Source organism: Nomascus leucogenys, chromosome 21 (genome assembly GCF_006542625.1).
Source record: "Nomascus leucogenys isolate Asia chromosome 21, Asia_NLE_v1, whole genome shotgun sequence".
Classification (NCBI taxonomy): domain Eukaryota; kingdom Metazoa; phylum Chordata; class Mammalia; order Primates; family Hylobatidae; genus Nomascus; species Nomascus leucogenys.
The window spans coordinates 51,527,202-51,533,201 of NC_044401.1; positions in this window are offsets into that span (position 1 = coordinate 51,527,202).

Genomic DNA, 6,000 nt, shown 5'->3' on the forward strand with positions numbered 1-6,000 from the left:
AGGAGTAAATTCTGGCAATCTTGAGTTAGATGACAGTTTCTTATATGTGACACCTAAAGCACAAGTAACCAAAGAAAAAATAGACACATTAGATTTCATCAAAATTTAAAACTTTTATGCCTCAATGGATACCATTTTAAAAGTGCAGCCAGGCACAGCAGCCCACATCTGTAGTTCCAGCTACTTGGGAGGCTGAGGTGGAAAGGTCACATGGACCCAGAAGTTCAAGGCCAGCCTGGGCAATACAGCAAGGCCTCATTTCCCCTACCCCAAAAAAGAAGGAAAGAAAAAAAGTGAAAAAGCCCACAGAATGGGAGAAAATATTTGTAAATCACATATCTGATAAGGGTCTAGTATTCAGAATAAATAAATAAAAAACTTTTACAATTCAACAATAAAAAGACAAATAGTCTAATTTTAAATGTGCAAACAATTTGAATAGACATTTCTCCAAATAGGACAAATGGTCAAAAACACATAACAAGATACTCAACATCATTAGTCATAAGAAAAATGCAAATCAAAACCATAATGAGATACCATTCACACCCACTAGGATGACTGCAATAAAAAAGACAAATAATAGCAAGTGCTGGCAAGAGTGTAGAGAAATTAGAACCTTCATACATTCCTTGTGACCATGTAAAATGGTGTGACAGCTATGAACAACAATATGACAGCTCTTCAAAAGTTAAACATTAGAGTTGTCATACGACCCAGCAATTCCACTCCTAGGTGTATACTCAGGAGACATGAAAACATATATTCACATAAAAACTTGTACATAAATGTTCATAACAGCACTATTCACAATAGCCAAAAGGTGGGAACAAGCCAAATATCCATCAACTGATTAACAGGTGAACAAAATGTGGTCTATCCACACACTGGAATATTATGCAGACATGAAAAGGAATGAAGTATGGCACACGCCGTGACCAGGAAGAACCTTGAAAACATGATGCTGAATGAAAGAAGCCTGACACAGGGGCCATGTAGTACGATTCCATTTATGTGAAATGTCCAGGATAGGCAAATCCATAGAGGCAGAATATAGATTTATGGTTGCTTGGAGCAATGGAGAGTGTTGCTAATAGGGACAGGGTTTCTTTTTGGGATGACAATGTTCTGGTTGTGGTAATGCTTACACAATCCTGTGAATATACTAAAAGCCCCTGAATTGTGTAATATATCTCAATTTTTTTAAAAAGGATAAATACCAAAAATACATATATGTATTTACATATATAAAATTTTATTTATATATATTTTATATAGCATTTACATATATAAAAATACATATATATGTACATACATATACATATACATATGACAAGAAGAAACAGGACAGGACATACCTGAAGAAGATTAAAGGCTTGCCTTATCAGATATCAGAATGTGTTCTAAAACTCTTGTAATTAAAATAGCGATGCCTGAGTTTTCGTTAAAATCCGGCAATGGTATTATCACGCTACTGCACATATTTTCATTTCCGATGGGCCTTCTTGAAAATACCGTTGATGACATTCCACAAATGTTTGTGTGCATCTCTATTCCAGTGACCCACAGAGTAATCAATCATCCTGTCAGTGGTGCAGTATGTTAAAGACCCCTCCCCCAGAACTTTAATGGGCTAAACACACCCAGTACTGAAGGAAATATAGACAGGAGTTGGCAAATAGCTGTTTCCCAAAGTGTGGTTCGCGGGCCTCCTGTCTAGGAATCACTAGGAGACTTGGGATAAGCTGCAGATTTCAGGGCCCCACTCCAAACCTCCTGTATCTGAAATTCTGAAGGTGGAAATTACAAATCCCAACATAGTGGGCTCACTGTGTGATTCTTCTGAAAGGCACAAAGAACAACTGCTATGAAGGTTATATCCATGAGCCACTGGACAGCCAAGTTCACCCTGAATGTCCCAGAGCTAGAACTCCTCTTCAGATCATCCAGGAAGAGTGTAGCTTGCCTTGATTTCTTTGAGGTGCAAAGAGGCTGCATGTATATTTCTCCAGCATGTTGAAGACCTAAAGCATCGGGTAGACTTCGAAAATATTAGAAAAGACAAATTGCTTCAGATGTAACAGCCGTTGGACAAGACATTTGAATGAAAGGGTGGACAGGACTTTTTTGGAATCGTGGATCAATGCCTAAAGAATAATATTATTGTCTTCCTACGAGCTACATGAAAAGGATCTTTTAAACCTCGTGTTTCCCACATCCCAAATTCGCCTGGCCAAAATTTTGATGGGCTCTGATGATGTCACAGAAATTTTTTGCATCATCCAAGCCTGCCCGTTACTCCAGAGAAAGCCAGGATGCCAAAGCCCTGATTTGGGGCTGATTTTTAAAGGTCCTGTTCACTGAGTGTTTCATATTGTAAGTACTCTAAGTGTAAATACACTTAGAACAAGATTTCAAGGGCAAAGTATTCTTTTGCAATGTTGTTTCAATCATATTTGCTGTGAAAGCCTAAGAAATGTTTTCAGTCAAACTGTCAGGATCATCACAGATGCAATGAGTGCTTTGCATAAAGTCATTTTAAAAATCACTCGGAGGCCGGATATGGTGGCTCATGCCTGTAATCCCAGCACTTTGGGAGGCCAAGGCTCACGCCTGTAATCCCAGCACTTTGGGAGGCCAAGGCAGGCGGATCACCTGAGGTCAGGAATTCAAGACCAGCCTGACCAACATGGCAAAACCTCATCTCTACTAAAAATACAAAAATTAGCCAAGCATGGTAGTGGGTGCTTGTAATCCCAGCTACTTGGGAGGCTGAGGCAGGAGAATCGCTTGAACCCAGGAGGCAAAGGTTGCAGTGAGCCAAGATCATGCCACTGTACTCCAGCCTGGGTGACAAGAGCAAAACTCCGTCTCAAAAAAAAAAAAAAAAAAAAAAAAAAAATCACGTGGAAAAACTTCAAATCACTCTGGAGTATGCTCAGACTGTTCTCATGATACCAAGTGCCAGGCTCCCATTTTCTTCAGTGTGTTCCTATTTTATTATTGACAGCTCCCATCAAGGGACCTGCAGGATGCCCTTTTGCCCAATTAAAAATTATTTATAATGCACTAATGAGGGAGGAAAGGGTTTACCAAGGCCAGGCTCCTTCGCTGAGGGACTCTAGGCAATTAAAGACCTAAATACTGGGGAGGGGGGAGGGATAGCATTAGGAGATATACCTAATGTAAATGATGAGTTAATGGGTGCAGCACACCAACATGGCACATGTATACATATGTAACAAACCTGCATGTTGTGCACATGTACCCTAGAACTTAAAGTATAATAATAAAAAAACCTTCAAACAAAAAAGAAAGTAAACAAAGGGCATATTGTTTTATAATTTATCCACCTAAAATTTGAAGGAACCATGTTATATTTCCTAATCAACAAAATAAAATTTCTGAAAAATAAAAATAATTAAAAAAACCTAAATACTTTAGAGTTGCTATATCTATCCATGATTTTGCTAGTATCAAATTCTGCTAAGGCCATTTTAAGTTTGTTGAAAAGTTAAAAATGTGTTTGCATTGAAGAATAGTGTCTGTGTTTCAATATACGGCTGTCTTATTTTCAGCCTTCGTAGTTCTCACCCCTAACTCACCATATATTTTACTCATAACTTTCTTCCCCACAAGGCTGTCAGCTCCATGAGGTCAGAGGTTTTTGTCTGGCTGGTTCACTGCTGTACCCCCAATGGTGAAAACAGTACCTGTTTTCACCTGGTTACCAGGAGGTAACCAGGAGTGGGGCAGGGAAGCCCCTCATCCCAACTCTTAGGGAGGCTCCTCCAGACTTGTCCCCACCCCCACCCCTCCCTGCATCCCGGCCCAGGCAGTGTTCGCTCAGAAAGCCCTGCCAGCCACCACCAGGAAAGGCCCAGGCTAGCGGAAAGAGACGTTCAGAGACCGCCAACCCTACAATTACCCGTAAGATGGATTCTTCTCCCTGACAGGGCGCGGGAGCGACCGAGCCTGTTATTACCAAAGCCTAATTACAGCGTCTCGGGCTGCAGTGCTCACTGCAAGAGAAATACCAGCGGCCTGCAAAGCGGGGCTAATTGTTCCCTCCTCCCTCTTTCTTTTTGTCAGAGTATTCAATCGGCAGAAATAATTACACATCTTCTCCCCCAAGGGGCTCGGAGACAGGCTTTGCTCTTCTCCCAGGGCTGGAAATTCAGCTCCCTGAATCTGGAATTACCAGCAGGCAGCTTGGATGCTCCCATAGAGGGTAGGTGGCCCTAGGCGAGGCTGTTCTCTCTGGGCCTCTATTTCCTGGGTCCCAAGGTCCGGGTCTGAGTCTCAGAGCTGCCTCTGCCCGCCAGGAGCCTCCAGCTTATTTACTGTCCAGAGCGCCTGTTCATGCCTGAGCACACGACTTCAGGTCTGGCAGCCTCAGTTTCCTCATGGGTTAGATGGTTAGAAGGCACCCAGCATAAGGAGTGGCAGACAAATGAGCACAGGCAGGCAAAGCCTTGGCCACGTGCTGCTGTAGAGTGGGTGCTAATAACTGGTGCTTCATAGGTCAGAGCCTCTTTTGAGAGGTGAAGGAGGTTCTGTGTGTTGAGCACCTACTACATGCCTCACATCCAATGTCCAGCAAGTATTTGTTGAATGACCCAATGACAACTCACGACCAACCTAGAAAAGGGAGAGTTATTGTTCCGATTGTACTGATGGGAAAACTGAGTCCCGGAGAGGGCAGGCGCTTCTCCCAGGGTCACGGTCACGTGGTGTGTGTGTGTGTCTGTGTGCCTGTGTGTCTGTGTGTGTATCTGTGTGCATCTGTGTGCATGTGTCTGTGTCTGTGTGTGTGTCCATGTGCATCTGTGTCTGTGCATCTGGTTGTACCTGTGTGTGTGTGTCTGTGTCTGTGTGCATGTGTGTGCGTCTGTGTGCTTCCGTGGATGTGTCTCTGTGTGTGCGTGACTGTGTCTGTGTGTGTCTGTGTCTGTGTGTCTGTCTGTGTGTCTCTCTGTGTGGTCACCAGCACCTGGTGGTCTCTGGAAAGCAGAGCCAGCCCCCTAGCCATGAGTCTTTCAGAACCAGCCTCCTGCTGTGGGTCTTCAAGCACTTGCCCCCTCTTCTTTGGGCCTGGGTTCCCCAAGTTTCCCAAAATATGCCATTAGATGGGACCAGAACACTAAGTAATGTGAGCCCGCCTGACAAGAAGGTCCATGATCTCCTCCTCCCGCTGACTGCTGCATAGGGAAGGTCTCGGTTGCTGCCAGCCTGTCTCTAGTGCCCTCCAATGTCCACCCACCTCCTTTATTAGCCAAGGGAACGGACCTCAGGCTTGGCATCCTGAGACACATGCTCACCAGCATTCGTCACCACTCCTTAGAAATCACTGGGTTCATTGTTCAGTGTGTTCATCACACACTGCCTTGCATGCATGGTGTATGATGCTGGGTTTGGGGTTGTTGTTGTTTAAGGTGGTTTATCAAGTTTCCATTTGCTTAAGTGGAAAAACGTGAGTGTGCTTGAAGTAAGATGAGCCCAAAGACAAGTCTCCCAAGGATATGGCAAAAATAGGAAGGGGCAGGGCAGCTCCAGAACAATTCAGGAGCATCTGAACCAACCAGAAGCCCTCCTGTGTGGGTTCCCAAAGACTCTGAGCACTGAAATTCTATGAACCCCTGAGCCGAAACCTGGTCCATTCCATCTCTGCCATTGAATCACTGCCACTCTTTGAAGCACCGTCCCCTCTCTTGGCCTCAGTTTCCTCATCTGTAGAGGAGAAAGGACTGTCCATTGTAGCTGCCCCCTTCCCAGCCTTTTCAGACCCCAGGCCAGGGCCCCAGGCTGGACAGCTCTGGGCCTGGGTCCTCTGCCAGGTGCCACAGCTGAGTGAGATGTCAGTGCTCAATGGCTCCATTTAGGCTGATGGGCTAATGAGGGGGCATCTGACAGCCCTGAAGACCTGACATGTCTATTTTCAGGAAATGAAACATCTGGTTCCCAGCCCTGTTCTTCTCCTCTGCACCATCTGCCCAGCTT